A 23117-nucleotide genomic window follows, 5' to 3' on the forward strand; every position below is an offset into this window, starting at 1 on the left:
TTTGATGATGGATGGCTAAATCTGCTCTTCTGTGGTACGACTCACTCAGAATTCCCAGAGGTATAAGAGGAAGGAGAACAAGAGATGCAGCATTGCTTGCTTTTCCCCTTTCCCAGGTAGTTAATATTAATCACTGGTGCTTTTGGATGTGTTGTGTGAATTCTCCCAGCCTCTGAAGTTTTTGAGATCTGTAATAAGAGAGAATTGGAAATGCCTCTGTATCTCCATGACAGATGGGCCAGGTTTAAGACAAATTTCTTTCCTTCTCCAGGTACCATTGCCATTATGTTTTGGCTTTGGAATAGCCACGAACATCCTAAAGCTATTTAGCTAAATGATGATCTGAGTATTCTGAGGTCACTATTTGCGTTGGTGTCCGTTTCTCAAAGTGTAAAATCAAGGACTTCCCTGACAAGGCAAGTCAAGTGACAGTTCTGCAATGGTACAAAGTATGTCTGGATTATGTTTTCCACCCTGAGACTCCAGAGCTGTGTCCGCTGCTCACACAAGAATATCCAAATTCTTACAAGAGGCAAACAAATTTCCCTTGTGACTTGGTTTCTGCCCTGCATGGGCTGGGTCACCAGCTGGAGCTTTGTTGCTGAGATGTTTGCTGTCGATAAAATACCTCAGCTTGGGTCAGATGCCTAAAGGGCCCGAAGCTATTGTGCTGCCAGAGCGAAGCCAGTGCCATTTGGCACAGTGACATGACTAAACTCAGCTCCATCAGAGACTTGTTGCTTCAGCTGCAATCTCTGCTCCGATGACAGAGCTGATAATAGACTGATGATGCTCGTGACAAGGGTGCAGGAGCTGAGTAAAAAATCCCCTGGAAAAAATGGATCATCCTGGCTTTACAGATATTTAATCTGAAATTCCATAGCTAGCATTGGGCCTCAGCAATGCTTGCAAGACTAAATTCTATTGCTCTAGGGAGAAGAGCCCAGCTGGGGGTCAGGCAGTCACGCCAGGATGGCACTGGAGCAGTTGTGTGCACAGCAGCACGGAGCTGGCTGGGCTGTGAGGCTTCACTGATGAGGGGTGTGGTGGGCAGATGTAATGCTGATACACCAGCATCAGAGCAGCATGCACTGGCTCCTCAGGCTGGGAAAAGGAGCATCCACTGGCCTCCTCAGGAGTGGATCCGACTCAGGACACGGAGTCAGTGAGGATTATGGTCCATCTGAACGCCCTGGAGTGCAACAAGTAGGACAGTTAATACCTGGACTTCTGATGCAGCAGAATGAGTAAAGCTGAGGCACAGCGTGTAAATATTTATAGACCAGTTACCAGGTTTCATGTTTGGCCAATCCCTCTGTCCCTCCTGGCTCCTACCACTTGATGTTTGTGGCTCTGAGTTGCCAAGGACACTGGCAGGGGCAGAATCCTCTCTGCAGGGAGCTGGGGCATTGCTGCAGCACTTCTCCGAGGCAGCGGGGCCATCCGGCAGCACCCAGGGCACTGTGAACCACCACAGCAGCACCCACCAGCACCTGCATCCCAGCCAGCAGCTCTGGGAAAGGGGACACAAGGCACTGACAGCCCACAAAAGTCAGCCTGGCAGCATTTTTGCACTGACCAACTTAGGTTTGTATGAAGGAGGTGGAAAGGGAATGCACAGCACGCAGAGTCCTTTTTCTCTTGGGAGAGGGCTGTCACCCCTCGCTGTAGTGAGTCGTTCTCCTGAGGGGCTCCTTTATCAAAATCCAAGCAGTCTCTGCACAACTCATGTTCTTTTTCAGATCCAAAATATTAAATGCCAAATATTTTTCTTCTGTTTTTTTCTTCTGTTCCCAACACTCACTTGAGCTGCTGAGGGGAAAAAAATCCCAATCTGCTTTACTGAAGAGATTTATTTCAGTTTGGAAGTGGCAGGAGGACAGCTTCTCTGTATCCATGCATATGTCTGAGATTTTTCTCCTGGGTCTCCCAGCTTTGACTTCAAACCATCTTTAAATCACTTTTCTTCAGCAGAATTTAGCAAAGAAGTGAACTCTGCCATTTTCGCATAACAGATGATTCCCAGAAAATTTGGTTTAAACCAAAGGAAACACACCCATGCTCCCTTTGTGCCAGCTGAACTAAGTAATTTGAAAATCCCATCTGACTGGAAGGAGAGCAAAAGTCCAGGACAGACAAATCTTCTTCACAGCCGGGTATCAAGTCTAAAATCTTTTGTTTGAGAAAGCTGCCTGACAGCTATTTATTGCAGCTCCTTCAGCACACTGAGCTCAGGAAATTGCATTCATAATTTCCTTAATGCCAAATGTTTTATAATTTTCCCATGACTATTCCTTTTTTTGTTTGTGAAACAAAGCCTTTGGAAACCTTACACAAATTTATTTTTGCCTAACTATGAAGCTAACATGAAGCATGTATTTTATAGACTACATAGTATATTGAAGGGAATACTGTTCACTTGATTTGTTTGGCAGAGGGAAAAAAAAGCCTAGCCTTATTTGTGACTAAGCCTTCCATCAATAGTCTTTAAATTTTAATACAATCTTTATTTTAGCAAGGGAAAAATTGATCTGACAGAGAAATTGAAAATGCTCATATAGGCAATGCTGTTGGACACAAGGAGCAAGCAGAGAAGGTGGAAAGGTGTAACCTTGGTTTCTCCACATTACCATCAGTGTAGGTCTGAGCAGTAAGTATGATTCCCAGCGCATTTATATGAAAGAAAAGGACTTTAATTTATTCAGAGGCACTTGGTTCTGGTGATCTGGGTTGGAGTTCAGTTCCAGCCCGTGGGAGAGATCACATTCATGGCCTTGGACAAGTGGCTGCTTTCTTTACTTTGCCCCTGGTGTAGCCCTGGGAACCACATGAGCAGTTTAGGTTGGTACCTTGGAGCACACCTAATTTAAGCCTCTTCATAGCTTCAGCTGCCATTAATTATCTCACTAAATACAGCTTTCACTGGCATTAATTGTGAGTCACACAAAATCACTATGCAAAGAGCCAGCAGAGCGTTTATTAAGACTCCCCAGCTCTGGCTTTTGCATCTGGAGAGACAAGGACACACAGGCAGCAGGTGCCAGGTTGGCCTGAGGTGAGACTCTTGTGTCCCATGCCATGTCAGAGCAGAGAGAACTGGAAGATGCTATGGCAGCAGAGGAGGTTTGTGTGCCTCTTGCAGCGGTGCTTTGTCTCCAGCTCTGCTTTTGAACCCGAATCTTCTCCACGGGGTGCCTTTGAATCTGAAAGCTTGTCCTCTTTGTACCTGTCTGTTGTTGCAAAGTCTGCATTTAAAACAGAAGCCAAGCTGCTCACATGCCTTTGCCTCCCTGGGACACGTGTAGGGAGCAAAAAGCGCTCTCACGTCTTTTTGTACGCGCAGGAACCCGACGCACACGGAGCGAGCCGCTCCAGCTCGATGATACAGACGGGGCAAAGGCAGCCTCAGACAGCTGAACAGGGACTGCAGGCACTGCTCCTTCCTGGAGCGTGTCCATAGCGTTTCCAGCAGCCCTGGAGCCAGGCGGGTAGTGCCTGAGGGACTGATGTTGTGACTCAGCCTAAGTCAAACAAGAAGTTTGTACCAGGATGAGGAATTTAATTGTGGTCCCCTGAGCTGTAGGCAAACACTGTGAGCCCCAGCCCAGGCTGCGCCTGTCACCTCTCGTGTTCATGGCAATGATCTAATCCAGTTGTATGTGTTTCTTCATGGTCCTCAGCTTTCTAATTGATTTGATTTTAACTGCAGACTAAAGCAAAATGAAATTTGTCATGCTCTGAAAACCTCTTCTGCTATTAAAACATGTATTTTACTTATGTTAGCCTGTGGGTACCTTGAATTAATTTTTTTCTTAGACTAAAATCTAAAGCTAAAATTATTAGAGATGCTTAATTTTGGTCTGATGCCTGGAAGCCATCTTTTCAAATCTGAAACATGAAACTCCCAGTGAGCCTCACACCAAGGAAAAAGACCAATGTTAGGGTAATTATGTATAGTAAGATAAAGATATACATGTTTTAAGTTTTCATAACACATACCATCACAAATCCCTTTGCTCTGTTTGAAGGAAAATCTTATATTATATTGCTATTTCTTTACCTTATTGCTATTAGAAGCCTTTGTTAGATCTCTCTGGATGTGCAGAGGAACTGTTAACTGATGAAGACCAAGAACCAAACCTTGTCTCAAATTTTATCGGTTTGGCTTATGCAAATAACTCAAATATTTGATGGATTCCTGTTGCTGAGTGTCTGGCCAAGGTGTTTGCTGGAAGGGCCAAAATCTGGAAACACTTAAGCAAACTGTGACCCAGCAGTTGTTGAAGTCAATGGAAATTTACTTGACTTCAGCTGACGGCAGATGAAAAATTCTAGTCATGGCAGAAGTTCTGCAGGAGCAAAGTTATTTGTTTGCCCAGACTATTCCCCATGTTTCAGTTTGTGGGCTCTGCTCAGGGTTAGACAGGGTTTACACAGACCACAGGGCTGGACAAGGCTGGTGTGTGGGGCTGCAGAGGCAGAGCTGTGCACCCTCCCAGGGCTGCCACGTCCCATGGGTGTGTGCCCAGGTGTGGCGATGCTCGTGGCCACAAGCTGCCTGCTGCTCCCACACCCCTGCCTGTGATCCGGCAGGAAACATCACTGACACCCAGTGCCTGAATGTGGATGGCAATGCTGAGGTTCAAAGGACTGTAGAGCAGAAAACCTCAAGCCCTGTCCTTGGCAGAAAACCTGGAGAGTTTGAGTAGCCCCCTGCGGGCTGCAGATAAATAAATAGCTGCAACTGCTGCCAACATTCCTTGAAAACTTAAATTGTTACTGGAAAGACTGTTGGAAACCTTAGTTTCTGTTGCCTTTTCCAAATGTAGCCTTGCTACAGACACGGAGTCAACAGATGGGTCCATTTCTGTAGGGCCCTGGTGCATCATCCTTTATAAATGGGAGTCACCTTTGTAATTTTCCATGCCCAGAAGGAGCAACTTGTACTGGGAGAAGCATTTTGACTTCTGCCAAAGGATGCCAAGTGGGCTGACATGACTGCTTCTCTTAATCTGATAGCTGAGTCATTCCTGCAGTTGCTTTTTAAAGGTGGGAAAAATCTCTAGCTAGATCCCCTCTCAGTGTGCAGATTCTGGTGTCACTCAGGAAAATCTGAGTACTGGTGATGCCCTGAATAACTCAGCCACTGTAATTGGCCTATTCAATAGCAGGCTCTCAGCAGGTGATAGTCAGGCTTTTGGAAATCTCTTTTGATCTCTTGATCTGGGTTTGCTGATGGTATCAGAGGGTTATACTACAGACATATTTTGACACTAAACAGTGGAAAGCTGAGTAGTTTCGTGCATATCACCAAATACGATCACAATCCTTTTTTGTGTCTTACTGCTTAGCCCACTAAATTAGTAGAATCATGGAATCATTAAGGTTAGAAAAGACCTCTAAGATCATCGAGTCCAACCATTAATGCAGCACTGCCAAGACCACCACTAAACCACATCTCTTAGCACCACATCTACATGTTTTTTGAACTCTCCTAGGACCAGTGATTCCACCACTTCCCTGGGCAACCTATTCCAATGTCTGACCACCCTTTGAGTGAAGATATTTTTCCTGATAGCCAATCTAAACCTTCTCTGGTGCAACTTGAGGCCAGGACAACTTTGTCCTTTGCTGGTTTGCACAACCATTGATGAAGAGGAATCCACTGGTGCCCCTCAGCAGCAATTTAACCCCTCACTCCCATGCATGTGTGTGATTCCAGACTACACTGATAGGAAGACTTACAGGTTTACAGATAGATCCACAGACAGAGCTGACAGATGCCTGTTTTTTGGCAGCCTGGCTTCTCCACACTGAGGATCACAGTCCATGGTATGTGGCCAACAGGTTGCAATGCTCTCCTTTGCATCAACTTGGAAAGCAGCACGTTATGTATTTAAACTCCATGAAAAGGGATTTGCATCGCTGATGTTTTAACAACACTGTTTAAAACCTTCCACAACCCCTCCCTTACTTACTCCCAGAGAGGAATGACTCCGAAATGTTTCAGTTTTTCCATTACTTTTCCTGCCTGGAGACCTTTCACTAATGGCTGTGAGGTAATTAGCCCATGTCAGGTGAGTTCCAGCTGCCTGTAGGGCTGGGGCTCCATCTGGCTACCAGTTATCCCCCAGGGCAGCAGAATGGTGGGATGGGTCAGGGCGTGGAGACTGATGATCTCTTTCCCTATTTTTTTTGTCTTTTTCTTTCTCTCATATCTCTTGAGAAGACTCACTGCAGGGCACTGTTATCTGTGCACCTGGGGCTGTTATCTGTGCACCTTTGGAAAAGGCAGAGGACAGGTTGGAGAGAAAGCCATCACTGGGGCCTCAAGGAATCATCTTTCTGATGTGACACTTCTCCCTTCAGCTGGGATGCCCTTTGTGGGACACAGATGCTTCATATTCCAGTGGGAAAACAGCCCATCCAAAACAGGGCACAAGTGACTTTCACCCAGTCAGGGACACAGATGTCCCAGGAGGAGCCAGCGTGTGTGGCTGCCTCTGCTGGGAAGGTTTCCTGCTTGTGGAGGCTGGTGAAAGCAGGTGGTTGTGTGGTGAAAGGGGGATGAAGTCAGGCAAATAACAAGGCAGTGACTCCGAGAAGTCAGTGTGGACAGGGAGTCAAGAAGGTTTCTGATGGCACCTTGCACCCAAAATAGCTGCATCTCTCAGGCTGGAACTTTGGAAGGGAGAAAGAGCCCTACCCAGTTGATGCTGACAAAGGGGCCACGGTGCCTGTGAGAAAGGAGGTCTGTTTGGAGAGGGCTGATGAGGGGGAGTGATGATTACTTTCACCTGGAGCTGAGGGGAAGGGGTAAGGTGTTTGCTGGGAGAGGAGGGCTTTGAAGGGCTTGTGTGTTGAGATCATTCCTGTAGCTGTGGCTTGGTGTGGCTGTGGTGTCCCACAGAGGGCAGGTGAGTGGGGCAGCCCCATCTCCTTACACAGGGTGGCTGTCACCACTGTCAGCCCTGGCCAAGGGACACCATGGTTAAGTTATGTCACACCCAGCCCCAGCTTGGCATGTGGAAACCAGGACATCCAAAACCACCACAGAGGCATGGGAATGGCATTCTGTAAGGATTCACCCCAAAATGCAATGGCTTTCTTCCACAGAGCATCAGCTGACAAAGACAGGCCCCACTGTCTGGAAGACTTTTCCCCCCCCCCGTGGCTGCAGAATGAAAATAGCCTGGAGACCCAAAGGATGAATCAAGGCACATCTTTTTCCCCACCAGTGAGGATGAGCCCCTGCTCTGAGGTGAGCCCTTGGCTTTGGGGGGATGTCCTGTTCTTGAGTTTCTTGCAGAGCACTCAGCTGTAGAACAACCTCCCCACATCCCCTGTGAGCTTCACTATATCCAAATAAAGTTTCATAGCAGTTTGATTTGAGTGAGTAATTCAACTGACTTGGTTTTAAGTGCTTCTGCTCATAGTTCATTTTGTTTGGATAACTAGTCAAGGATATATTGGATCATTGGAGTCCTTATTTTTAAAATTTATTCGCTGTGTTTGCCAAAAATCAATTTACAGGGTAACTGATTGTCTTCCTTAGCAAGCAATGGTGGTAACAGGAGGCTGACTCAGAGTTGTCTCAATCCTTTGCAATGAGTTGTGTCATTCTTGCAATTTATTCCTGTTTAATCCCATGCTTTGGCAGAGGTTTTTATAATGCACTATCGTATCTGTAATATGGCAGTGCCCCAGTGCCTGTTCCTTGACTCTGGTTGCCTGCTGTCCTTGCTCTCTAAATCATCTTCTTTTCCAAACAGAATAAAGCTGCTGTTGTGATAAGTGCAAGCTTAAGAGTTCTTAAATTCTCTCTGTCAGATATACTGGTCATTTTAAGTTTGCAGATTTAATGTCCGATCCTGCACACACTCACTTGCTGTCAAGAGCAGCAATATTGAAGGTGGGGTAGAGCACTTGCTTTCTGCCTTTGCAGGCTTTTATTCTGCTGCCTTTTTTCTGGATGTGGAACTGTACACATGGAACTGGATGGGGGAACCAATGGGGGATCTGGAGGATGCAGCAACTGCAGGGTCAGGCCTTGAGCTGTAATCCAATGAGAGCAATTAATTACTCAGATAACCTGTTTTGCTGTTAACAGTGAGAGGCACATTAAATAGATTCATTTGTTATTTAGCTGCTAGTTTATTAGGCTGAGAGAGATGTTGCCTAAGAGTTACTTCTAATGGTAGCTGGTGTTTGGGATTTGGCTGTGAAGTCTCTAGTGAGTGGAAGGCATCTAATATCTTAAATAAGAGGCAGAGGATCCTGATAGAAGCCCGATGGCATTCCCTGCAGATATGGGATGCTTGTAATGCTGCTGGTGGGTTGCAGGTACCTGTTGTCAGGCTCTTTTGTTTACCAGACTACTTGTGCTTGTCTAAGATGCATCATGTGGTTGGGATCTTCCAAGGTGCAACTGCAAGGATGCAGTTAAGTCCCCAAATACTCCTGTGGAGGCAGGGCCATAGGAGGTAAAGGGGTTCCTTTCCTACTCTTATGTCCTCCTATTTCTGCTTGTGGCCAGAAGCAGAAAGGCTCCTTCCTTTGAAGGAAGAAACCCCACAGAAGCTGGCTGGGGGGTAACTTGCCCCTGCTGACATTTTACTACAGCTGTGCAACACCTTGTTTGTCTTTATATCCTCACATTCTACAACTCTGGTTTCTCCTGGAGCTCCTGTCTTGATTTATCTATTTGGGAATGTTCTGTATGAATATCCCATCCTTGAGGGGTCTCACTCTCTATGATTTCTCAGAAGTCCCTGAGCTCTGCAGCTGCAACTGCGTAAGCAACATCACACCTCAGGGGCAGGGGGGTCTTGCCAATGTTCTGGTAGGTTACAGCCATTAGAGAAAAGCTCTCTCTGATGGTAAGTAGGTTTTATGCTTGTTGGGAGAGCTGTTGGAAAAATGAGTTAGAAATGGGTATTTGGATTCCTTTGAAAATCAAATGTAAACTTCAGTCCATAATGATAGATGGTGTTGGTGTTCCACATCTGTGTTTTATGCATGCCTGAAGTTGTTCTTGGCAAGGGGTGGCAGCCTGAGCCTTGAAACTCAGGGCAACTCAGTGTTCCTCTCCCTGCTAGCTAGGGATGTTGTAATATGGATGATGCAGTGTTGGAAGAATCTGTGGGACTTACCTATTGAAAGAATAGACACAGAAAAATACAAATGCTTTTGTAAAGAGAATGTTTTTGCTCTCACTCAATGTTGGTTTTGTTTTACTAAACAAATCCCTTGGCCCAAGTATAATGGTCTGCTTTCCAGGGATACTGCTGGTGTGTCCAGCATGCCTACCAGCCTCTGCTGCCATTAGTCAGGAGCTCTGTGGCTCTCCAAGGCACCACAAAAGCCTGTTTGTAGAGCAAGAGCTCCAAACAAGCACCTCCTGTTAAAAAACAAACTTAGTTACTTGTTTGACACTGTATCCAGTAGCAGAAAAATGAAAGAAAGTGGGACAAACTTGGAAGAGGCAGAGCAGAACAAAAAAAGGGATAAGAGATGGAGAAAGGGAGAAAACTGATGGGATTGTCAGATTTGTCTGGTGTGTTGCAGCACAAACAGACAGATTTATTAAGAATAGGAATGACTTGCTACCTGACAGTATTTTTTCTCATCTCTGTTTTGACGAAAACGTTCCTCTTTTGGTATAATTTTTTTACGTGCTCTCTTCAGTTGAGTCCCTTCCCTCCCTGCAGGCTACTCACTTCAACTGCATCCCTCCTGTTTGTTTGCTGTCCTGGAAACTCTGCCTGTGAACCTAAAGGTGACCCATATTTTAACTAAGCTTCCAGGAAAAGCTTTAACTTTGAGAGAGGGTCGCTGGGACAGGATGGGAGGCTGGGGACACATCCTCCTGCAAACAAAGTTTTTGTGCCACATTTTCCACTGTGAAACAGCCTGGAGTGTGGCTGCTGACACTTTAAGGGTATGGGACTTTGCCCAGTCAGGAGAGTCCCACGGGTCCGATAACAGTGCTGCACTGCTGAGGGGAAGCAGGGAACAGCTATGCCGGCCAAGTGCCATGGCTTGGTTGGGGTTTTCCCCCCATGGATGGTGCAGTAACCCTGGGAGGAGCAGGCTATTTCCCCCCCTCCATCTTCTTCCCAAGCAGGATCGGTGCTATGGGCTGGACTAACTTTTTTTTTTTGCCATGCACCTCCCTGCTATAAGTGGGAAAGCAGCGGCTGTCCCGCTGGACACCCCAGCCTAGCGAGGCTGGAGGCACAGCCCTGGACCAAAGCGCTCCCGTGTCCGTCCCACAGACGCTCGCAGAGCTCGGTCCATCCCTTCCCTCCTCTCGGCAGCAGCCGCCCCGCAGCAGCTCCCAGGCTCTCCGGCAGCCAGTAAGAACGTGCCTCCCCCTCTCCCTCTCGAGCATCGTCTCGCTGAGCAAGGCAGGGAGCGTTTCAGCATCCCACGCCTCGCAGATCTTCGAATTTCAGGGCTTGTGCTGGTCTTTTCTCTGCCTTGTGACTGTTCTGCTGGAGAAGGGTTTGTGAGAGCAGGGATGGGGAATGGGAAGTCTGTGGGTGTGTAACCTACTTCTGAAACACTCTCTGGCAAGCGGTTTCTTCTTGGATCACTGAGTTAACCTTAGAAACCGCCTGTTCTATGGGGTGTTTTGGAAATGGGATTTATCTAAATTCTTGCTTCTGATTTCTCGTGCACCCTCTTTTTCTGATGCGCGTATTCTCTCCTGGAAGGTGGTGGTTTTGAAAGTTCAGGCAGACGCTGGGGTATAAATTCAACTTTTTCCTTTGCTTCTAAGCTGAGCTGATGTTCAGGGACAGTTTGCAGTGGTACCGAGATGTGTAAGAGCTGTCAGCTGTGTGCTTTCCCGAGCGGGTGATCAATGTGCCTGTTTGAAGCTTTTAATGACAGCTGGGGAGGAAACAGCTAAAGCAGCGGCTGTTTTGTGGGCTCTCAGGTGATGTAAGTAACAGTCCTGGGAGCAGGCTGGCAGTAACAGAGTTGGGGAATATGGAAATGAAAGCTTTTACCTCATAATTATCATATTTTCCTCTTTCATTCTGTATTATGGAATATCAGGCAGTTGCTGAGTTTCTGCAGCAGTCCCCATGGGAATGCAAACACCTTTATCTTTATACAAACGCTGCACCCTTGTATCCATCTAGATCTGGGGAGTCACTTGCATGACTGAAACTATATTCACCTGCTCACATATTCATGCATTTGCAAGATGGGTGTTTCTATTATTAATCTTTTCTTCAGTAACTGGAAATGATAAGTTAATGTGTGTGACTTCAGCCCAGTTCATGTTGTGTAAGCAGGATCCAGTTTGTGGTTTAGAAAGGGATATGGCTGCTTTTTAAACCACTGAAATCTAGCACATTTTGGAATCGGGAAAGTTATTAAAACAATCCACCTACGGATTAGTCTTTTACCCTGTTTTGAGAGGAAGAGTGTTTTTTAAAAATAACAACAAAAAAAACTTCCTAAAGGAAGCTGATTAAATTCTTAAGCCATGATGTACGAAGCAAATAGTTGATCCAGCAACCAAATATGGCTTTAAAATTTCAACTTTCTTTTGTAATGATAAAAGCACCCACATAGTTCACTTCAGTGACAACACCCTTTTTTTTCCCCCCAAGTACAGCATTCTTGAATACAAACCAGTTTGTAATTTCTCCTTGAGGAGCTCAGTCTATAAAAATTCCTTCTTGACTAATACCTGCTAGAAAAATGTGGGTAGCTGTTTCAGAGCTAACACCACAAGAGCAAGAAAAAGCCCAGCCCAAACACCTCAAGACCTCAGTGCAACAGAAAATTATTGCTGAGATTTTTGACTGTGGCTCTGAGGAACAAGTCCAGGGCTAGTGTTCCACAGCTGGCTTCTGACTTGCACTGCTCTTAGGGAATTTTGGCTGGAGGAGGTTTGTAGGATTGGGCTCTTGGACTGTTTCTAACACAAGTTATTCCCTGCTGTGAATGATGGCTTGTCTCTGTGTATGCTGGTATAATTCTCTGCCTGAATGTAAATAATGGCAGCTGTTCAAAAGGAGGCAACGTTTAGGGTACTCAAACACTTGGAAATAAACACTCTCCAGCCCATCTTGGCTGGCCTTTATTTCGGAAGCAGCCTTTCCATCGAACTGTACCATGAATGGAAAATCCAGGCATATGGTACAAAGCAGCTGGTGGGAGTCCTGTCACATTCATGAATAGGGGAATGATGCTGTAGGGTGCACTTTATCTGTAATCTAAATCCGTATGACATGACTATGACTTGCAGTCCACACCCTTTGCACTAAGATATAAAAAAAAGCTTTAAGGAACTGCCCTCCTTGCCCCCAAGATACAACTTCCTTTTGTAACATAGAATAGTTTGGGTTGGAAAGGACCTTTAAAGACCATCTAGTCCACCCAACCTGCCATGAGCAGGGACATCTTCAACTAGATCAGGCCTTGAACAGTCCCAGGGATGGGGCATCTACCACCTGCCTGGGCAAGCAGTGCCAGTGTTTTACCAGTTTTGACAGTATAAAAAAGCTCCTCCTTTATATCTACCCTTTATATCTAAATCTACCCTCCTTCAGTTCAAAACCTTTCCACCTTGTCCTATCACAACAGTCAATGCTAAAAAGCTTGTCTCCCTCTTTCTTATAAGCCCACTTTTAGTATTGAAAGGCTGAAAAAAGGTCTCCTCAGTGCTTTCTCTTTTCCAAGTGAACAATCCTGACTCTCTCAGCCTGTCTCCATAGGAGAGGTGCTCCAGCCCTTGGAGCATCTTCATGGCCTCCTCTGGGACATGGCTGAAATTTCTAGTGCTTCAGTGGAGACAACTAATGATGTGAGCCAGGAATAATATTGTGCCCTCAGCAGTAGCCTGTGTGAATTATGTTCTTGTAAGTTTACTCTTCATCCAGTGGCTGCACTGGGGGATTGAGGTGGAAAATTCCTTTGATCTTTGCTGATGAGACAATCCAGTCCAGCCTGCGTTTAGTGTTTCTCTTGTTGTGGTGCTGCTTAGCCCTGAAGTCCCAGTGGCAATAAATGCAGCAAGAAAAACCTCCCCACCAGCAACGTGCAGAGTTTGCTCAGGCTTTTGGTTGGTTTTGATTTGATTGCACCTAAATCAGAGCGGGTCCCTGGAGAGCAGTGGGCAAGTCCTGTCTGGCTGGTGCCAGGCTTCCTCAGGGGTCACCCTGAATGCAGATGTGAGGAGGGCTGAGCCAAGCAGCCTGTGCCTGCCTGTCACCCTCGTGGTCCCCAGCCACTGTCACCTTGTGCTCTGCATGGAGGAGTGCAAAGGTAGCAAAGCTGGGATTTCAGGTTCTATTCTGTAACTTGAGCTGTGTGGACTCACTTTTGCTTGAAAAGATAATGGAAATCACATCTATACAATAAACCTTCCCGGCATGGACCTGTGGTTTTATAATAAAAAATACATTGTAAGTCAAAATACTTCAGCTTGATTCACTGGGATCTCTTTTTATTTCATTTCTCTATTATAGAATATGCAGACAGGGAAAGTTACAAAGCAGAAAAGTCTGAGATCAGTCGTGCCATGCCTGATTCTGGCAGAGGGAGTGTGGGAGGAAGAAAGAGACCTCATATTTCATTTAGATGCCCTGTTTGGAGAGGAGTTTTAAGCAGATGGCTCTTGAGACACTGGAACTCTAAAGAATTAAATCCTCTTTAGATAAATGCATGCTTCCACTTCTGCAGTGTGGTTTAAGAAGGACTGTGCCACATATTCTGGCTTCAGTTCTTTTATATTTGAGTCCAGTAAAAACCCTGTTTGCAGCCGCTTGGCTGGGTGTAGGACCAAAGGCACTAGGGCTTCCCTGGGTTTCAGAGACAGGATATAGCCCAGAATGTTCCACTCCCTGACGTACTTTGACTGGATTTTTTTGTAGATGAGCAGCCCAGAGCCAGCTCTGGGGATATCCCTGCAAGTGGCTTCTGTGGGAATGAATCTGAGGGGCTGAGGCTGGTGTGTGATGAACATTTCTCTTTGCTAAGCCTCTGCCTGCGTCTGAAGTCCTGCAGACTCAGCAAAAATACAATGTGTAAATTGGTGAAATAAAGTCCCTTAATGAAGGATTAGGAGTTGCTCAGTGCAGGGAAGGGGTGTCTGGAGGCAGTCACAAAGTCAGGCTAAAACAAGATCTGGATGCTGGTGGGGAGCCCATGGGTGGGTGCTGCTGAGCCCTGCAAAACTAGCAGGGTGCAAAGAGGGGAAGGATAGCAGGAAAACACAGGCCTGTCTCAGTCTCTTACCCTCATTCTCAGGGGATGCAGGTGCTGTGCATACATGTTCACCCTCCCCAAACCCATAGCCAAAAATCTTCGATCAGAAATTGGCTTATTTTGCTGCTCAAAGTATTTCCTGCAAAGGCTTTCTCTGCTCCAAGGTGCTGTGTGGAAAGCCACAGAAAAGCCCTTGACAGAGCAGTGTTTACCCTCCCTGTGCATCCCTGCAGCAAGCACTGAAGCAGGATTTGGCCCTTGATACTTCCAGAGTGATTCAGGCACGTGTGGTGTCAAGATTGCCTACAGAGCAAATTCCCACTGTCAGAGCAAGAGATTGTGGTGTAGTCTGGGAAAAAAATGGCTGGATGGATGCTCTTATGATTCTCCAGCTTTTTCATCTCCCTCTGAAGGGATGGGAAATAGGGTTTGTGTCCTATGGCAAGACAGGGCTAAAATTACATTTAGGGCTTTGGAGATAATCAAAAGTAGGGCAAACATTGCATTATAGCCATGCTGGAATGGGTTAGACAGGGTCCTGAGGAAGCACTTTTTCAAAAAGGGCTGAGCTAAAGAGTATCCTGGAAGAATTTGGAAAGCTAGGGCAGGATTCCTGGCAGTGATGGAGCTGCATCCCAGGGTGGGAGGGCTGCTATTTTGCTGTGTGCCTGACTGGAAACTTTAAGGCAGAGTTACAATTTTGGTTTGGATGCTGTTACAGAATTGCATTATTTTTGTAAACAGAAAATTCAAAACCATTTGACTTCAGAGTGGTGTATTCAGGAGACCTACTTGTTCCACAAATGTGCCTAATTTTTTTGGTTCCTTGAGGTGACCCCAGTGAGCAGGGTGGAAAAGAGGAGACTAAAATCTGCTTCACAATAGGCTGCCTAACAGGTACAGCTTGAGATTTAATAATTTGGATCTAAATGTTTTAGAGCCAGTTTACTTATTGAACTGCAGAGTTACAGTGAAATGAGCCTGTTCTCATGTCTCTACTGTGATGTAGATGGGGAGGAAGAACAGGAAAAACAGCTAAAAAAGACAAAGTAGAAAAGTTTTCCCTCCTGGAAAATCCTCCCAGTTGTCTTCCAGACATCAGAGACCTTCATGCTTTATGATGCTCTGACATACGAGGGAGCTTCAAATCAAATAATGGCTGTGTGGTGTCTGTGTACTGAAATGATGGGTTTAAGAGACCCCTCTTCACAAGCAATTGCATGTGCTTGATATGCCAAAAGACTCCTGCATGGAGGCACAGTTGGAACAGGGATCTATAATTGACCTTTTTTGCTTCAAACTACCTTTAGCACAGAAGCAGCTGCCTCAATGTGTGAGGGTTCTTGTGTTACACAAGCATAGTGGCTGCAGAGAAGTTCAGAGCTTCTGTCAGAGCAAGAATTGCTGTCCACTGTTTTGCTTGGACAGAGCAAAAAAATCCAGTCAGTTCTCCAAAACTCTGTCTTATAAACCAGGGTGCTGGACATGCCTTTCTTCCTGTGCTAGGAAAAATAGAAATGGTTCATCTCACTAAAGCCATGGCTGGTCCAGCCCACAGTGGTTGCTATTGACTTTCCTGTAGGGAATTGGCTCCCAGCTTTTCCTCAGAGCCTTCATTTGGGAATATTAAGTTTTCATGTGCTTCCAGTGGTCTCTGACCAAAGATCCCCTTAACTATGACACTTCCCTGAATATAGCTCCCTAGCTCTCCCACTGCTCAGAGGATGCTGGGATGGGAGAAAACAATGTCCTTTCTTTTAAAGAAATGCCCCAAGTTGTGGGAACTATCTGGACTTGGCAGGCTGCTCCCAAGGCATTTGCTTTTTGTTTACCTTGGGCCTGGCTGCCCCTGGCAGTTGTTACCATCAGCCGCCTTCCTTATCTGTTCTTTTCTATAATAAACACTGGAGCAAAGGTTTGGAATTAGTCACTTCTGAGGCACTGCCTGCCTCCCCTTCCAGCTTCTGTCTTATCGTCTCGTTTTTGGACCGTTGAGCCTTTTCCACTTCGTTCTGTGCCTCTTGGTTTTCCTGTCTTCTCATTGCACCGACACAGAAAAGAGCTCTTTCAAATTCCCTGTAGGTGTGTCATCCCCAGGGCTGCCAGCATCCCAGGAAACTGCTGCCCTGGGACAGCTGTGTACACTCACGCTGCTGCTGCTGTGTGCTACAGAGATTTTTCTAGCATGACTTTCCTAATTCAGTGGATGGGTTTGATGAGTTTCTGGCTGATGCCTGTTCAGATGAAGAGCCCATGGGGGCATTGTTAGGATCCTGGGAGCATCCCGAGGACCTGGCACCATGTCCTGCTCTTCTACACAGCTATAACCACAGGGCAGTCAGTGGTTGGAGGGAATGCAAACACAGACAGCACCTCCAGAAAGGGTGTGTGGTCCTCATTCAGAGACTGAGTTATTCCTACTGCTTTTCTTCCACTTAGAGATTCCCTGGTGATCTCTAAGCATTGTCCTGACATAGATCTTGCTTCTGACAGTACCAGAGGAGAGGCAGCAATGAGCAGTCCAGGGTGCAAGAATTTCTTTCTGTCCCTGATCCCATCTCACTTTAAAAATGTACAGAGCTGTATATTTCATTCAACACATGCAAATACAGTTTCCTGTCTACCCTTGTTCTGCCCGTTGAAAACCAGTCACTCTTCCCCATGGGACAGCCTGCCAGGTAAATTCCACTTGATGTATAACATATTTCAGTCCTGCCTCTGGAAACAGCCAGGATGGCAGAATGGGAGCAGGATGGGAGAACAGCCCATGTTCACCTCACAGCAGCACAAAGGCATTCAGTGAGGATGCACATTTGTTAAATTCTGTCTGGATTTGCTTTGTTGGATGCTTGAGCATGTTGTCCAGCCCTTGCTGTATTATTCCCTTCTCTCTTATGCTGTTATCTCCATGATGATTTAGAGCCGAAGGTGGAAACTCTGACTCTGGATCTGTCTCTGTGGTGGGTTCTTGCAGTGGGTGGGGGGAAACCTGCCTGCTTTCCTTTCAGAAGGCTAGACTGGGAGCTTAGACACAGATTGTCTATCTTGACCAACATTTCAATTTACTGGATTGAGCTGGTTGGGACAGAATTCTTCTTTCTTGCAAAAACACAGTCAGTAAAAAAAAAAAAAAAAAGAAAAAAAAAAAGTATCCAACCAAGCCCTTCATTAAATGTAAAACAGAATTTGGGCAATTTCTGGGCTGTATCTTGGCACAGGTGTGGGTGTGACAGGAAAATGGAGCCTGCTGGTCTCTTTCAAGCATTCTGCAGGTTGCATATCAGAGCAGGAAAATATCTTGGGGTTAGTCCAGCTTTACTGGCTTCTCAGTACCCTTTCTGCTGGTGTCTGTGGTGATGAACTGGAGGAAGTTCCTGCTCAAGAGCATAAACAGGCAGCAAGTCCTATAACTGTCCTGTGCTCTCAGAGTACTGATATGTGAAATGAAGCTGATGATAGCTGGTGTTAGTGGATATGCCAGTGTCAGACCCTCCCGAGATCTGTTTTGGAGGAAGATATTTTGATTTTTGGCTGGAGAGGATTGCAAACAGCATCCCTGTGGTTACCCCGATGTGCTGGAGGAGCCTATAACACTTGTCTGGTGTTTGGGGTGGAAGGGGGTTGCCATACAGGGTCACCTGTGGTGTGTGTGAGTGAAAGCCATGTCTCACACCTCCTTTTCTCAGTTTCATGTCTCTGGGGTCAGCCCAAAGGCAGCTTTCTCTCTGCCCCGCAGCGCTAACACAGCCCATCTCCGCAGCACTGCCTGTAAATCCCGTCCTGCCCTCCCTGCTCTTCCCGCCCGCCGGGGTCGGTGCTGTAATGTGGTGAAACTCCCTTGTGTACTCCACTAGACACTGAAACAAGCAAACAATAAATCTCTTATAAACCAACGAGTAACTTGTTTTGGTTACCAGGGAGATTGCCAAGTGCAAATTCAACCTGAAATAGCGATGAGCTCATCCTTGGAGCAGCGTCGGTGCCTGAGCCGGAGCAGCCGGATGGAAAGGGAGCCAGCGCCAGGAATGCTGTCTGCTCCACCGGCATTTGGATGCTGTGTGAGCTGTTTTGCCAAAGAGCTTTTGCCTTGTAAATGAGGTCGTGCAGGGGATGGTGCGTGAGGCTGGCTGCTGAGCCTGGGCTTTTACAATTCCTGGAAGTATGGCAATGACATTCCTTGTGGGACTGTGGGCTGGAGAGCCCTGGCAATGGGTTAAAATGCTGCAAAGGTGGCCTCTGCCATCTCCCTCATCCTGGAAACCTCTCCCTGTGAAAGGATTGTAGGGAAAACTGAAATGCTTGACTTGTAGATAAGGGCTGTTTCTGAACAGCTGGTTATGCAGGTGCAGTGACAGGCAGAGCCTCTGCTCTGCTGCTGCTCCAGGTGCTGGAACAAGGACTTGGGAAAACCTCACCCTCTTCTGCAGCATACCTGGGGCAGGAGCTTGAGAATTCGTCTCTGCCATTATTCCACCTTAAAGTGTCCCCAGTTTAAGTAGATCAGGACTGGACTTTAGGAGTCACCTCCTGCCCGAGCACAGCAGGCACTGTGGGAGCAGCTGCTGCAAGCAGAGATGTCTTTCCTGCTCTCTCCTGCAGAGCTGAGACCAGGGTGATTGAGGTTGGGACTGGAGGGGGCTCTCGCTGTGCCAATGGGAAAGGCAGGACAAGGAGGCTGTGCTGCACTTGATCTCTTTGGCAGCCCAGGCAGGGCTCCCATAGCATCCTGCACCTTTCTCTGCTAAGGCAGACATGTTTCCAGATGTACTTGCATGCAATTTTCTGAACTAATACAATTTTTAACTAAAAAGGTCTGCCTGTAGGAGGAAGTACTGCCTGTCTCTCTATACTAGGGTGCTGCAGTGGGGAGGTTGACAAAGGGGTGGCAGTGGTCTCTGCTGCTCCCTTTTCTTGGGTGTTGTTCTCCATTGCTGAATTATCAATACATGATATTATGTAGAAATACATCAGAACATCACCTGGCAGCTGTCTTGATGAAGCAATGCATAAGCCCCTTACCAGGGGCCCACTGATGGATTTCACCAAATCTTTTAAGATGTAGTTACCAGTGACTGAAACAGGTATCAATTATCAACAGCACAAATGCAAAAGCTGAGCCCCTGAAATGTAATCTGTGAACCTCCTCACATGATGCAAAAACATAATCCTTTTTTAGATTAATCTCGTGCCTTTCTAGACCAAGGGATGAAGGTTGCATCTATAAAAGAGATCGGTTTCAGCAGGGGTATTTTGGAAGTCTTTTATTATAATTTTACAAGCATGGAGTGATCTGTAAAATTATGTCTTTTTGCAAGTCCCTGTCAGGACTGTGGGTGGATTTTTTCCAACTCTTTTCTGGAGCCATGTGGGAAATGCTTTGGTGGTATGTCCAAGTCCCTCAGCATCATGGGCAGCTCTGTCAGAGCCACCACTGCATTCAGCTGTCAGCTTTAGGGAAAGGTTTCATGAAAGTATAAAGGCCTTTTATAGCTGGCAGAGTGGGCAGTGCTCTCAGTGGTGTGCCTGGGTTTGACTCTGTGTGACTGCTGCGTAGCACAGACTTGTACCCTGGTCACTGTGCCCTCTGAACAACCCATCACTGAGCTGGACGTGATGCTAAACAAACAAACCTACACATGCCACTGCAGCCTTTTATCTTCTTCTTTCAGCAGCTCTTTGAAGACAAGACATCATTTGTCTAAATGTGAATTGTTTGCATGAAGTGTTTGATGGTCCTTTGTGTCACCTCTTTCCTGGGGGTGCAGCAGTGAACACTAACATTTGGGAGCAGGACAGACATCTCTGCAGGTCTGCAGGTCTTCCCCATGTCCTCTCCCAGTGTTTCACCTCCTTGGTATCGAGGAGTGTTTGCTTTTTGGCTGTCTGTGGACAAGCAAACATATTGCTGTGCTTTGCAGATCCTGGACTTGGCCAGGACTGAGCCTAACCTTGCTCAACACTGCCACAAAGCAGGCAAGGCTTGTTACCAGGCTTGCTCTAGCACAGCTGAGAAGAGAATTTGGCTCAAGAGGTGTAACTCTATCAAAGGGACAGCAGAGCCCTTGCTATTGCAGGAAAAGTCCTTGATGATTTGGAAACCTCACCCTTCCCCCATTGTTCTGCCGTATTCCCAGAGGGACATGGGTGCTTCTGGGCTCTCATGCAATGTAGTTGCACAGGCTGGTTTTAAAAGAAAGCAAACCACTGTTTCACATCTGCTTTAGCTTTTTGACAGTTTTGTTTGGCATTTGTGTGCAATTAGCACTGCTTTTCTGTTACACAGAGCTCATCCTCTAATAGCTGGATTTGGACAGCAGTTGGACAGCTTGCAGTGGTTGTACAGAGAAGGGCTGTTTCTCTTTGCAAACTGTGTTACTTGTTGTCTCTGAATTTATTGTCACGTTGCTACTTGAAAAAGAAAGCAAAATCATTTTTTAGGCCTGGATCCAGCCACAGAGCAGGGGAAGGCTTAATCAAACACATAAGTGCTTCCACCAACTCCAGTTGGTTTATTTTTATGTTTAAAAGCAAGCACTCTTCTAAGTATCCCACTTTTCTTATTCCAAAGTTTGTGTTTAATGAATGTACCAGCTCAGAGACTTTGCCCATCGCTCCAGGAGTCAGCACTGATAGAAATGCTGTAACGAGCAGTGCTGCTATAAGAGCCTTAGAGGAGCATGGGAGAGGAGGGGGGACCTTCTCTTGCCTCTGAATGCCTTGGCCGGGAGGTGGGGGATGAAGGATTTTGCTGTTTCAGCAAATGACAGGCAAATTAAATTTAGCAGTTTAAGTAACCTCTCCTCCCCACCCTGCTTTGGCCCTGACTGTCTCTTACCAAGTCTACTGAACTTAACATTTCCAAGACATTAAAGGAACTCAAATTTTGCCAGATTACCCAGAAACTAGAATGGGAGTGTGCTGGGGAAGGAGAATTCGCCTGCCTCCCTCTCTAAAACAGTCTCCATCCTGCAGATAATGACAACAGGGATGCCACAAACCAGGGCAGGGCTCTGAAAGCCATTCTAGGCTGGGACACTCTGGTTTTGGCTGAAGCTGAACCCTAACCCTGATGAAAGACTTTAAGATATTTGTTCCTTTTTTTACATTTGAAGCTGTGTTTTCGAAGCGGCCCCACAAGGAATGCTTTCCAGGGTAGTCCTTACCCAGCTCTGATCTGACATGATTTCCAGGGAGACTCGGGATCCTTATCACTTTATGAAATTTACATTGCCTTACAGGCACTTTGAAAATATTATCCCTGGCTCCAGAGAACTGGCTCATACATTTTAATGCCGTTATTAGAAATTGAATTGACAACACTTATCCTCAGTAGAAATTGCTGTGCAGCTCAGGGGGAAAAATGCAGAGAAGGCATTGTTGGAGACTTTGGAGAGCTCTTGTCACCCTGAGATGTGTGTGCTTCTGGTGCAGTGTGTCTGCTGAATGAGAAAAGCAGGGGTTGGTATACACCAGAAGAAGGGAAAAGAACAAGTGTGTGGGTCAGAGGCATGGGATGAGACAACAGTGGGACTCAAAGCATCCTAAACAGCTTCTGGACTGAAAGGGAGAGCACAGTGGTGGGGAAACATGGGCTGCTCTGGCTTCTGTGCCCCGGGATGCTGTGGAGGTGCTGCACACCAAAGGACTGAGGGGACACTGCATTGCAGTCTACAACTTCCTCAGGAGGGGAAGAGGAGGGACAGGTACTGATCTCTTCTCTCTAGTGACCAGTGACAGGACCCAAGGGAGTGGCCTGAAGCTGTGTCAGGGTGGTTTAGATATTAGGAAAATATTTTTCACCCAGAGGGTGATTTGGCACTGGAACAGGATCCCCAGGGCAGTGGTCACAACACCCAGCCTGACAGAGCTCAAGGAGCTTTTGGATGACACTCTCGGGCACAGGGTGTGGTTCTTGGGTCTATCCTGTGCAGAGACAGACTTGGACTTGATGATCTTGTGAGTCCCTTCCAACTCAGGATATTCTATGATTCTTTATTTGCCGTTTTAGTACTGTAGAGAAAATGAGCTGGGTGAGTGCTGGCTTAAACTGGCATGTGAGTGGAGTGCTGCTGAGGTGCTCAGATTGGTGAAAGGTGCCCTTCAAAGGAGAAGCAGCAAGGTACTGCAACAAAGAAACACACTGAAAACAGGTTGCTTTTAGAATAAATTCTTCTTTTTTGGTGTAAATGAACTTATAAGAACCAGCTGACCATGGCATGTGGTCTCTGAGGAGCACTTCACATTGGGCTGCAGGGCACTGAGGCTCTGGAGCTGCTGAGCTGGGGGTTCTTGCTATTGAGTGTGGAGGGAGGAAGAGGGACACAGCTGGCAAAATACTCCTTTATCAGGGCTTCAGGCTTTTAGGGATGTCTGGCTGACTTCTCTGGTTTTGCCTGAGTCTCTTGGAGGTCAGTTTGGGAAAGACCAGCCATGGCAAGTTCAGTAGGATCAGTGCAAGTGGTCTTCCAGTCTGGCATGGGCTCCAGCTTCCCTGTGGAAGGAGAGAGGCAAAGAGCCTGGCTGAGCAGCGTGATGCATGGCCACTGAATGAACAGGGCTGTAACAGGAGGCTTGATGAGCTGATTTGCAAGATGTTAATGTGAATGGTCGTTAAAATCAACCAGTCTGGGCAAAGGGGAAAGTTAAACAGCATCTGTTTTGGAAGAGGAAAAGTGTGAAAGTGCAGGACCCGAGTGAGGTGTCGTAGAAGGTGTGCCAGGCTCCATCTTACAAGTGAGCAGGTGCCTCCTCACCTGCCCTACTGGGTGACCTGGAGCACGTCCCCAGACTGCCCTGAGCATGTGCCCGGATTGTCCTGGAGCATGTGCCCTGGCATGGCCAGTGAGTCCCTGTGTGATGTGGTGCCAAAGTAACAGTTGTGAATCTGA

At 46.6% G+C, this 23117-nt stretch overlaps 1 protein-coding gene across 2 annotated transcripts in view; it reads left to right on the forward strand.

Annotated features, from left to right (window-relative positions):
- The first annotated feature begins 10211 nt into the window (after positions 1-10211).
- Positions 10212-23117, forward strand: part of FHL1 (four and a half LIM domains 1) — a 31405-nt gene continuing 18499 nt past the window's right edge. Inside the window, exon 1 of one of the 2 annotated variants that reach the window (XM_064670046.1) lies at positions 10212-10358. The gene's annotated coding sequence lies outside the window, so the exon portion shown is untranslated. The remainder of the gene's footprint in view (positions 10359-23117) is intronic. The other variant, XM_064670047.1, reaches the window with a different exon arrangement.

The sequence above is a fragment of the Pseudopipra pipra genome, chromosome 13, assembly GCF_036250125.1.
Source record: "Pseudopipra pipra isolate bDixPip1 chromosome 13, bDixPip1.hap1, whole genome shotgun sequence".
Lineage (NCBI taxonomy): Eukaryota > Metazoa > Chordata > Aves > Passeriformes > Pipridae > Pseudopipra > Pseudopipra pipra.